We start from the raw sequence: 12,666 nt of genomic DNA on the forward strand, positions 1-12,666 counted from the left end.
TGCTCTGGAGGCAGAGGCAGGAAAGTCTGGGTTCCAGACCAGCCTGGTAGGTATACATAGTGAGTTCCAGGGCAGCCAAGACTTCATAGAAATAAATAAACAAATAAAATAAAACAAAAAGAGTTTGAGGACAGCCTGTGCTACACAAGGTCCTATCTCAAAAACAAAAACAAGCTGGGTGGTGGTGACATACGCCTTTAATCCCAGCATTTGGGAGACAGAGGCAGATGGATCTCTGTAAGTTGGAGACCAGCCTGGTCTACAGAGCTAGTTCTAGGACAGGCTCCAAAAGCTACAGAGAAACCCTGTCTCAAAAAAACAAAAAAAATGTCAGGTGGTAGTGGTGCATGCCTGTCATCCCAGCACTCAAGAGGTAGAGGCAGGAGGATCTCCATGAGTTCAAAGTCAGCTTGGTCCACAAGAGCTAGTTCCAGGACAGGCACCAAAGCTACACAGAGAAACCCAGTCTTGAAAAAACAAACACAAAACAAAACAAAAAAACCCCAAAACCAAAGGTGTTGGAGAGCTGGCTCAGCAGTTAAGAGCACCTATTGCTCTGGCAGAGGACCCAGCTTCAGGTTCTGGTACCCATGTCCAGTCAGGCTCACAGCAGCCTGTAACTCTATTTCCAGGGTGATTTGATGCCTTCTCTGGCTTCCATGAGCACCAGGCAAACAGGAGATGAACATAGGTACATGTAGTCAAAGATTTGGACATATAAAATAAAATAACTGGGCGGTGGTGGCGCATGCCTTTAATCCCAGCACTCGGGAGGCCAAGGCAGGGGGATCTCTGTGAGTTCGAGGCCAGCCTGGTCTACAAGAACGAGTTCCAGGACAAGCCCCAAAGCTACAGAGAAACCCTGTCTTGAAAAACCAAATAAATAAACAAAATAAAGTGAACCTTTAAAAATAAATATTAAAAACTAAATAAAAATAAATCTTTAAAAACAACCCAAACCAGAGTAGCCACCATAGGATGCCACCACATTCCCAGATGGCATTCTCACACAGTGCCGAAGTGCTCTGTAGGACTCTCTTCCACACTGGCATATCATCAGCTGCCTCTTTCCTGTTCTGTCTCCTCCCTGTGTACCTGATTAACTGGGCCTGGACCCTGATGAGGAGCCTGGCATCAAGCACCTTCTTTGCAACCAACCATGAGAAGTCAGCAGGCCAGGTGCTGGGTGAAGAAGTGCCACATGGCGAGAACACAGAAGAAAAGCTTCAGCCCTGGACTTGTAGAAACTAGTATCATATGTCACCTCCCATTGTCCCCTACAATTAGGTCCTACTCAACAGCTAGAAGAATCCTGCGGGGATGTGTCAGCTCAGGCCACTGTTCTGTTAGAAGCCGCCCACGGCTCCATCTTGCTGAAAGTAAAAGCCATCATTCTCTCTGTGGTTTGTGAGGTCCTAGATCCGACCTTTTCCCTTCCCTGACCCCATCTGCCATTCACTCTCCCTCTCAAGCAGTATTTTATCACATTGGTCTCTCGCTAGCCCAACAATCCCAGGACCTTTGCACTTCCTGCCCCCACTGCCAGGGCATCCTTTCATGGAGTGCCTTCCTTCCTGCTTGCTTCTAATCTCTCCTGTGACTTGCCTCATTAGAGGACTTCAGGTCCCAGTCCCCAGCCGCCCCATGTTTCCCTTCTCTATCACCTTTATCACGGTGGGATAAATTCTGTCTGTCACAGAACCTGTGCCCCAAGAAACAGTCACTCCGCAAGGGTCATACTGTATCTCTAGTGCCTAGGAGAGTGCCCTGACTTTAGACAAAGAAATACTGTGTACTGAATAAAGTCATGTTCTGACTCCATCCTCTTGACTTGTGTGTGTGTGCAGATGGACAGTCACGTGTCACTTAACAATGGGCATCCGTTCAGATAAAGGCGTTGCTAGGCAATTGTGCCCTCATGTGAGTATCACAAAGTAGCTCCACAAGTGAAATCACACATAGGACATCATCAGTTGATACGATCTTACAGTCTTCTGTCTCACACGGGCTCTTGTGTGACTCATGACTCTATCTCACTGCCCCTTAAATAAAATGCAGAGAAACAGCCAATTAGCTGTGTGCATCTCTCCATAGGCTTTATAATAATTATTAATGATTTATGTGTATATGTGTATGTCTGCATGTGCATGCAGCTGCCTTCAGAGGCCAGAAGAGGGTGCTGGAGTTCCCAGAGCTGGGGCTACATATATCTTGAGACACTCCATGCACATGCTGGGAACTGAACTTTGGTCCTCTGAAAGAGCAACAGGTGTCTTAACCACCAAGCCATTGTCTGAGTCACTGTTCTATTGCAGTGAGAGAGACCATGACCAAGGCAACTCTTATGAAAGGAATCATTAAATCAGGGGCTTCTCACAGTTTCAGAGGTTTAGTCCATTATCATCACGGTGTAGAGCAGGGTGGCACAAACAGTGCTGGAACAGTTGCTCTATCTGGATCCTCAGGCTGAGAGAAAGAGGCATACTGGACGTGGTATGGGCTTTCGACACCTCATCCAGTGTCACTGCAGTGACACACTTCCTCCAGCAAGGCCACACCTCCTAATCCTTCTCAAGCAGTTCCACTCCCTGGTAACTAAGCATTCAAGTACGTGAGCCTATGAGGGCCATTGTCATTCAAACCACCGCAGCCACCTCTCCAGTCTTGTATTTCACTATGTAAGTCTCCTGAGCGCTGAGTCACAAGTTGGCACAAATGCTTCTTACCAGAATATATTGCTGTTTGGTTGGAGATGTGGTCTTGCATAGCCAAGGCTGGATTAGAACTTGCTATGAAGCCAAGAATGGACCATAAATTTCTGATTTTCCTTCCATCTCTTCCCAAATGCTAGGTTACAGATGCTGCTGCGCCTGGGTCTGGCTGTGTTTTCATTAACCTTTCTTTCTTTCTTTCTTTCTTTCTTTCTTTCTTTCTTTCTTTCTTTCTTTCTTTCTTTCTTTCTTTTGTGGAACTTACTCTGTAGACCATGCAGGCCTTGAACTCAGAAATCCATCAGCCTCTGCCCCTCAAGTGCTGGGATTAAAAGCTTGTGCCACCACTGTCCCAGCTTAGTTAATCCATCATCATCATCATCATCATCATCATCATCATCATCATTTTGAGATGGTCTTACTGTATCGCTTTATCTGGCCAGGAACTTACTCTGTAGACCAGGCTGGGATGAATTCACTGAAATCTGCCTGCTTCTGGGTGTGGGATTAAAGGCTTGTGCCACCACACCAGGCTATTATTATTATTATTATTATTATTTATTATTATTGGCTGTTCTGTGTGTACGTGTGTGTGTGCATGTGCACATGGCATCAAATGTGGTGGTCACTTTGAGGGTGACCGTGAGTGCTGGTTCTGCCCTTCCAACCTTGTTTGAGATGTTCTTTATCACCCGTGTTCACTAGGCAAGCTGGCCTGTATGCTTCAGCAGACCCTTCTATCTCCTCTTTCACACACACACACACACACACACACACACACACACACACACTCACAACACACACACACAACGTCGTTGCTGTCTGGTTTCAGTAGGGTTCTGGGGGATGTGAACTCAGGACTTCAGGCTTGTAATGCCAAGAGTTGTATCTACAGAATGATCCCCTCACCCTCGGTGACCAGGTTGGCTTTGAACTCCTCCTCTCTCTCTCTCTCCTCTCATCTCTCTCTCCTACTCCCTCTCTCTCTCTCTCTCTCTCTGGCTTTAAAAAAATTTTTTTGTTGTTTGTCTTTTTGGAGACAGGGTTTCTCTGTGTAGCCCTGGCTGTCCTGAGTTCAAGGCCAGCCTGATCTACAAAATGTGTTCCAGGACAGGCAGGGCTACACAGAGAAACTCTGTCTTGAAAAAACCAAAATAATAAATAAATAAATGAATAAATGAATAAATAAATAAGATTTTTTTGCTTACTTTATTTTATGTGCTTTTTTTATGTGCCACATATATGTATATGTACCAGGTGTGTGTGTGCACATTGCGGCGGGAAGAGGGTGAGGGTGCCCCCGGAATTAGAGTCATTGAACGCTGTAAACTACCACATGGGTTCTGGAAACTGAACCTGGGTCCCTCCGCCAGTGCTGTAAGCATTCTCTCCAGCTCCTGGCCATGAGCTTCTGCTGAGCCTCCTTCCTCAGCCTCTTGTGCACTTGGGGCTACAGATGGGAGCCGAAGCTTCTGCTCATTCTCTTGTCACTTTCAACACATGGAACAATGGTTCACAGCTCACGGAACATGGGACCATGGCATGTTTGGAAGGATGGCTATTCTGCCTGCTGCCAGACTTGGGGCTGGAAAGCAGCTGTTGATGTTCTTTGTTGTGTGAGTTCACGTTGGGTTGAATGTGGAGAGTGGCGTGTGTGAGAATCTCTCAGAAATCACTCTGGTGGGGGCAACGTGTAAATATAAAAACCAAGGGCAGGATGGGCCCACAATTGTAATCATAGAGTGATTACAATGTAATCATAGACTAAAGGAGAAGGGATTCAAGATTGGTCTGGGCCACGCACACGCGCGCGCGTGTGTGTGTGTGTGTGTGTGTGTGTGTGTGTGTTGAGTGTGTGGTGGTGTGGTCTGTATGTGTGGATGTGCGTGTGTGTATATTGTAAGTGTGTGTGTGATCAGTGTGTGGTGTGTGTCTGAATAGTAATGTGTGTATGTGTTGTGGGTGTGTATGGTAAGTGTGCGTGTGGTATGTATGTAAGGGGAGTGTGTGTGTGGTGAGTGTGGTATGGTGTGGTGAGGTGTGTGTTGTGTGTATATGTTTCTGGTGTGTGGTGTGTGTGTGTGTGTGTGTGTGTGTGTGTGCAGTATTACCATACATGTAAAGGCAGAGGCTAGAGGACCAGCAAAAGTTAAAAGTCATCTGGTTTAAATAGTTCTAGGCCCACAAAGGGGAGTAAATGGTAAGGACTGTTTCAAACAACAACAAACAAAGACATAAGAAGCACAACTTTCAGACTGGCTGTGGAGGCCCAAAAATGTGAGCCTATTTCTACCTCATTTGAATGTCAGAGAATTTGAGGTTGCTCAGTTGTTAACAACAATCAGGGCTACACATCCTGAATCAGGATATGGTTACTTGGTCTTTTGACATTAAGATGGCTTATACAGCTAGAATCCACTCCACGCCTGACCAATGGTCAGGAAATTCAAGCATACTTCTGCTGTTCTTTTGAAACAGGAGGTTTGACCTTGGGAGTGGCTGCCTTCAGGATACTTGGTCTAGGGTGGGTTCACTGCCCCTAAACAACAGAATGCTAATGACGTCATGTCTCAAAGTATTGGAGCAGGTAACTGTCCTAGTTGTTCTTTGTGTCGTGTTAAAGCAGTGTTTTATCTTCTTCCCCCTGTGGTACAGGGTGTAAAAGTCTAACGAAAAGGAAAGGCAGGGGATTTCAGTATTCATTGGAACTCCCTCCCGGGCTATCAGTTTTCTGTTTTATTATTTTCACATGTGTCTTTGTATTCTTTACTAATATTTCTAAATCCCCACCACCCCTACCCTGGCAAGAGCTGTCTTTGTTGAGAGTGGTCCCTGACAGCTGGCCTGTCTCAAAGAGTAAACAAAACAAATGGGGATAGGGAGATGGCTGAGGTAATAAAGTGCTTACTACACAAGCATAAGGTGCTGAGATCGAATCCCCAATGCCCACTCACATAAAAGCCTGGGGCTGGTAGCATGTATCTGTGGAGCAGTGTTGTGTGACGCTATTCCTGGGAAATAAGTGAAAATGTCTAGTCATCCCGACAGAGAAGCCAATGACAGGAAACGTGAACAAATGAGTGTATTAGGGTCACTTAACAGGAGCAGGGATGACTCAAAAGCACCCTGGCATGGGTGCTGGACCCTGGAGCACACTGCACAGCCTGCACACAGTTCAACAGGTCAGGAATATCCTCTTTTTAGCACTGCTTACTGATTGTATAACCTTGGGAACTGAGGTGTGTCTGTGCAGTTGGTCAGTTTCAGGGACTTCCTGAGACTTGTGAATTGCCTTCTTCCCGAGTCTTAACAAGCCTGGAATTTTCCTCTCCAGGATGGAGTGCTTTAACTAGGAGGAAACTGTTACACAAGAGGCAGAGCCCAGGGACATGGCAGGTGCTTGCTGGGCAGAGAGCCTGAAGCTTGTCTATCTTAGTTTTTATTATTATAAAGAGACACCATGGCCATGTTAACTCTTACAAAGAAACACATTTAATTGGCATCTTATGGTTTCAGATGTTCAGTCCATTATCATTATGATGGGGAGCATGGTGGCATGCAGGTAGACAAGATGCTGACTACATCTTGACCAGAGGCAATAGGAAGTTGGCTGCCTGTCAGACTGAGTGAAACTAGAGAAAAGAGATCTCAAAGCCTGTCCCCACAGAACACGTTTCTCCAACAAGGCCCACACCTCCTAACAGTGCTTCTCCCTTTGGGGGGTCATTTTCTTTCAAACCACCACAATGACTAAGGAAGATGCTCAACTTCACCTTTGGACTCCACTATATGTGCACATGGATAAATACCTCTCTCTCTCTCTCTCCTCTCTCTCTCCTCTTCTCTCTCTCCTCTCTCTCTCTCTCTCACACACACACACACACACACACACACACACACCAAAAGACAAAAGCCATGCATGGTAGAACATACCTGTAACCCTAGCACTTGGGAGGTAGAGACAGGGGGATCAAGAGTTCAGGCAGCTTCACTACATGATAGGTTCAAGACCAGCCTTGGTTACATAAGAAATTAAAAAAGAAAAAAAGAAAGTCCAAGATAAAAAAAGTGAACACCAGCCCAGTGGTGGTAGCTCATGCCTTTAATCCCAGCACTTGGGAGGCAGAGGCAGGTGGATCTCTGTGAGTGAGTTTGAGGCCAGCCTGGTCTACAAAGTGAGTTCCAGGACAGTCAGGGTTGATGCACAGAGAAACCCTGTCAACATCAAGGGTGTATGTCTATAGAGTGTCCAAAGGGGTGGTCAATTATATATTTTTTAAAATACATTATTATTAAGATGGGGCATAGCTCAGTGGTGGTCAGAGAGAATTTCTGGAGTCTATTCCAGGGATCCAATCCAGGAGGTCAGACTTGATCCCAAGCAGTTTTACCCACTGCCTGTGAGGCATCAGTTACCTGCCATCTGCCCATTCTGGCCTTCTCTGGAAGTTCCACACCCTCTGTGGAAACTGACAGTGACAGCTGCTGGCTGTGGCCACTGGGAGCCAAGGTGATCTAAGCTTGGAAAACCATGCCAGACTTTTGAATTAGGAGTGAATACTGCAGAGGGAGCCAGCTTTGGCTAGGTTTCCCAGCCATGACAGCTGGAGCAGATCCGATTGTCTAAAGATGGAGGAAACAATTTCTCAGCCTACAAGACCATCTATAATCAGATCTTGACATTCCCTGCACAAGGAAGTGGGAATTGGTTCCATAGTTCGCAGTAGAGTGCTTGCCTAGAATCCCCCAGTGAGGGGCTGGGGTGTGGCTCAGTGGTAGAGTCCCCCAGTGAGGGCTGGAGCAAGTGGTTCAAAGATAGGATACTTGCTTAGCAAGCCAGAGACCTTGGGTTCCATCCTAGCACATGAGACAAACAAGGAAGCAAGGAAGAATGGAAAGAAGGTATGAAAATAGGGGTCTTTGTTCCTTCCCCTCAGATCTGTGTAGTTTGGGGGCTGGTACACAACCAACAGAAGGTACTAGAAGCAGTGTGCCACCAGCCATCATGAGGGAAAACAAATTACATAATTTCTGCCAGGATCATGGGATGGTCATTTTTCCATATCTGAGAGTTTGGGTCTTTTTTAAAGATTTGTTTGTTTGTTTGTTTGTTTGTTTATTATGTATACAACATTTGCCTGCATGTATGCCTGTTGGCCAGAAGAGGGCACCAGATCTCATTACAGATGGCTGTAAGCCACCATGTGGTTGCTGGGAATTGGACTCAGGAGCTCTGGAAAAGCAGCCATCCCTCCAGCCGCTTGATAGTCTTTTCTTGCAATTTAGCCTAGACTGGCCTTGAATTTGGGATTATCCTGTCTCCAACTCCTGAGTGTTGTGAACCACCATGTCTGTCTCTCCAGCAACTCTTTTGGGGGGTAGGGTGGGGCTGGGATGGAGTCCAGGACCTCATGCACGCAGAGGGAATATTTTACTATGTAGCTATGTCCTACCCCTCCCTGGGTGTCTTAGCTATGGTTACTATTGCTGTGATGAAACACTATAACCAAAAACCAGCTTGGGGAGGAAAGGGTTTACTTTTACTTGCACTGATCACTGAAGGAAGTGAGGACAGAAACTCAAGCTGGGCTGGGAGCTGGAGGCAGGAGCTAATGTAGAGGCCATGGAGGGTGCTGCTTACGGGCTTGTTCTGCTTTATTACAGAACCCAGGACCACCAGCTCAGGGATGGCACCCACCATGGGCTGGGGCCCTTCCCCATCAATCACTAATTAAGAAAATGCCTAGCAGGGTGGTGGTGGTGGTGCAATATCTTTAATTCCAGCACTCAGGAGGCAGAGACAGGCAGATCTCTGAGTCTGAGGTCAGCCTGGTCTACAGAGCAAGTTCCAGGGGCTACACAGAGGAAACTATCAAAGAATCAGGGGGGAAGAAAGAGGAAAAGAAAATGAAGAAAATGCACTACAGACTTTATCTTGCGGAAGTTTTTCTCAGTTGAGAACTCTAGCCTATGGTAAACTGACATAAAACTAGCCTGCACACTGGGGGACTCTAGGCAGGGGCTCTACCCACTGAGCTACACCCCAGCCCCTCACTGGGGATTCTAGGCAGGGGCTCTACCACTGAGCCACACCCAGCCCCTCACTGGGCATTCTAGGCAAGTTGCTGTTCTGATAAGTGATAGTTCCTGGTCCAGGGACCCCTTTGTTTCATCTTTTGATCGGACATTGAGCCAGAGGCACTCAAGTGAGAGCCCATCCCTCCACTCTCCACCTGCAGGCAACGCGGAGCGGTTAAATCATCTTCGCTGTCATCCACCACTCTAAGGAGTGACTAGTGACGAGACTGCGCTGAACAGAGGGCAGCCACGCCTTATTGACTGCCTGCAGCGGGTGATCGCACCACGACCTGGTCACTGGGGAACCTGTGGTGTCCTCATCAAACCGGTTCTGTAGAGAGGTTTCACTTGGTGACCGTTGTTGGCTAGCGGCCACTAGTCTCATGGCTTTCCAATCCCAGCTCTCCAAGCTGCTCCTGGGAGTTTGTGACTGACCCAAAAAGCTCCTCTCAATAAATCCCCTGTGTTCCCGAGGTGGCTTTTGTTGCCTATTATTATTAGTAACTTATCTGTGAGTCAAACTTTCCGGCACCCTTCCCACGGGACACCGATTCTCTACAGTCTCAGTTTCGATACCCTCTTCCGGGAAGCCTACCCCCATTACCTGGGTCAGCAAGGCACCTCCCTCTGGCTTCCTATGGTCCCCCGTTGTCCCCTTCCAAAGCAACTTTTTTCTTTTGCCACCTTAGGCCGGCCCAGGCCTGCCTCCTCCAGCGTATTATGGGGCACATGACACAGTGCCCGGTGAAGAACCGGGTAAGAGAGGGGCTGTGGGAGGATGGGACACACGGCAGGGTCTCACGTAAAGCAAATAGACCCTGAGCCCTCTAAGCAATGCTGGGGAGGAGTCTGCGGTCTGGCAGAGGACCGAGGGTCACACTAGTTTGGGAAGAAGTGGAGGAGGAGAGCTGGCTGTGGCCTCCGCTCATCTTGATCCCTGCACGGGGAGAGATCGGCAGGGGGATTGCTGCACGCTGGAGTCCATCCTGGGCTACATAGGGATAGAGCAGATGCTAGCAATCCAGGTCCCTAACTGACAAACAAGTGATCTGGGATTTGGGTTGCTGGTCCACGAGGTGGTCACAGGGTGGGGGCCAAGATTGGATGTGTAGTTAGGGGACTTCATGTCTGAAGGAGGAGCCTAAGGCTCCGATGGGTGGGAAGGTCTGAGGGTGAAGGGGCCCAGGTTCCTGAGTTAACGGAGGAAGTGTCAGAGGTCAGACTGTCCCCCATGGCGTTGCTGGTGTCCCTCACACGCTGGAGGACTGAAGGTCCAGGATTCACTTTATTTCAGCTTCATCAACCCCTTCCAGCCCCAGGGCGCCCTTCCTCCAGTCCAGGTGCCCTGTCAGGCAGGAGAAAAAGGGTATTAGAGCTTTATTTACTTATTTATTATTTATATTTTTTGTTTTTTCTGAAATAGGGTAACTGCCCTTGCTGTCCTGGAACTTGTTCTTGTTCCTGCCTCTGCTTCTCAAGTGCTGGGATTAAAGGCATCAGGAACCTCTGCCTGACTTATTTGTATTTCTTAAATAAGTTTATTAGACTGGATGGTGGTGGCGCACGCATTTAATCCCAGCACTCGGGAGGCAGAGGCAGGAGGATCACTGTAAGTTCGAGGCCAGCCTGGTGTACAAGAGCTAGTGCCAGGACAGGCCTCCAAAAAAAAAAAGTTTATTAGCCAGGCAGTGATAGAGCATTTGATCCCAGCACCCAGGAGGCAGACACAGGCGTTTCTCTGAAATTTAAACCAGCCTGGTTTACAGAGTGAATTCTAAGACAGCTAGGCTAGCAGAGAAATCCTGTCTCGAAAGAAAAAAAAGTAGTTTATTTTTAATTAATGTGTTTGAGAGTGCAATGCCTGAGGAGGCCAGAGGGGGGCGATGGATTCCCCTGGAGCTGGAGTCATCTGACATGGATGCTGGGAACTGGACTAGGTCTCCGCAAGAGCAGTACCCACTCTAACTGTTGAACACTCTCTCCCAAACCGTTTTTGTTGTTTTTTTGAAGACAGAGAGCCAGCAAGACAGTGCAGCAGGAACTGCCTGCAGACCTCATGACCTGAGTTCCATTCCTAGGACCCCCAGAAGTTGTCATCTGACCGCCTACACATGCTGTGGCCTGTGCCATATCCCCCCACCACAAAGGAAACACATGCATGTAATTTAAAAAGAATAAGAATTAGGGGGCTGGAGAGATGGCTCAGTGGTTCAGAGCACTGACTGCTCTTCCAGAGGACAGGGGTTCAACTCCCAGCACCTTCACAGAAGCTCACAACTGTCTGTAACTCCAGTTCTAGGGGACCCGAAACCCTCCTTCACATAGACACACATGCAGGCAAAACACCAATACACATGAAATACATTATTTAAAAAAATAATAAGTTGGGCTGGGCGGTGGTGGCGCATGCCTTTAATACCAGCACTCGGAAGGCAGAGGCAGGAGAATCCCGGTGAGTTTGAGTCAGCCTGGTATACAAGAGCAAGTTCCAGGACAGCTAAGACTGTTACACAGGGAAACCCTATCTCGAAGAACCACGTTGCTGAAACCTCCTCCAACTTCATGATTTTTGAGGCAGGGATCTTGAATAGTCTGCTGACAGTAGCATCAGATCCAGTCCCATCTGGGACAGAGGAAGGAAGCAGGACTCACCTGGCATCTAGATCTTGGACACACCTGGGGGCCACACAGGGCCAGCTGGAGGGGTGCATTCCCGCTCAGGAGCTTCTGCCGCGAGAATCACTGGTCAGCACTGGCTTCAGTCTTTTTCCTCTTGCCCACCCCTCCAAGACCTTAAGGTCTCATGGTACTGGGCAGGGCCTCTCTACTTACCTGTGGCCCCCCTCCCTGGCCTGGGGCCTGGTGGGGACCTCCCACATAACCGAGGCCATTTTTGGTAAAGGAAGGGGAGCTCGGAGTCTGGGCAGGGTGAGGGGTGCCTGGAAGGAAGGAATTAGGAAATGTTTTGTCAGGCCAGTGCGACAGCTCACTGTGTAAAGACGCTTACTATCAAACCTCCCGAACCGAGTGAGTTCCATTCCCCAGGGCCCATGTGGTAGGAGAAAACTGAGTTGTGTAAATTGTCTTCTGACCTCCATAAGTGTGCTGAGGCAGAAACACACACAAAAAATTAAGAAAAAAATAAAATTTGGGTGCTGGAGGGAGCACTGACTTCTCTTCTAGAGGACCTGGGTTCAGTTCCCAGCACCCACATAGCAGCTCACAACTTTTAGTCCGGTTCAGGGGATTCAACACTCTCACATACCACATACACACGGGCAAAAACACCAATGCACATAAAATAAAAATTTAAAAAATAAAATAAAATCTAAAATAGTTCAACTCATAATAAATAAAACAACAACACCCTTTCCTTCTGAATGGAAGAAAAGTTCACTGGGCTGACAGGACAGCTCAGCATCAAGAAGTCTGGTCAAGCTTGATGACCTGTGGTCAATCCTCGGAACCCACGAAGGAGAGAACCAAACCTGAAAGTTGCCCTCTGACCTCAGTACCTGAGAGCTTTACATACACACATGTCAAACAACAAACACACACCACACACACACACACACACACACAAACAGAGCAATAGTAAATTTTAAAAGAAAACAGAAATATCCCAACTGGGGCTGGCTGTGGTGGCAGAGGCAAGAGGATCTCTGAGTTCTAGGTCAGCTTGGCTTCAGGACAGCAGGACCAGAGAAACCCTGTCTCAACAAATAACCCAAAACCAAAACCAGTTGGATGATGGTGGCACACACCTTTAAATCCAGCACTTGGGAGGCAAAGAGAGGCGGATCTCTGTGAGTTCGAGGCCAGTCTGGTCTACAGAGTAAGTTCCAGACAGGCTCCAAAGCTACGGAGAAACCCTTTC

Source organism: Arvicola amphibius, chromosome 8 (genome assembly GCF_903992535.2).
Source record: "Arvicola amphibius chromosome 8, mArvAmp1.2, whole genome shotgun sequence".
Lineage (NCBI taxonomy): Eukaryota > Metazoa > Chordata > Mammalia > Rodentia > Cricetidae > Arvicola > Arvicola amphibius.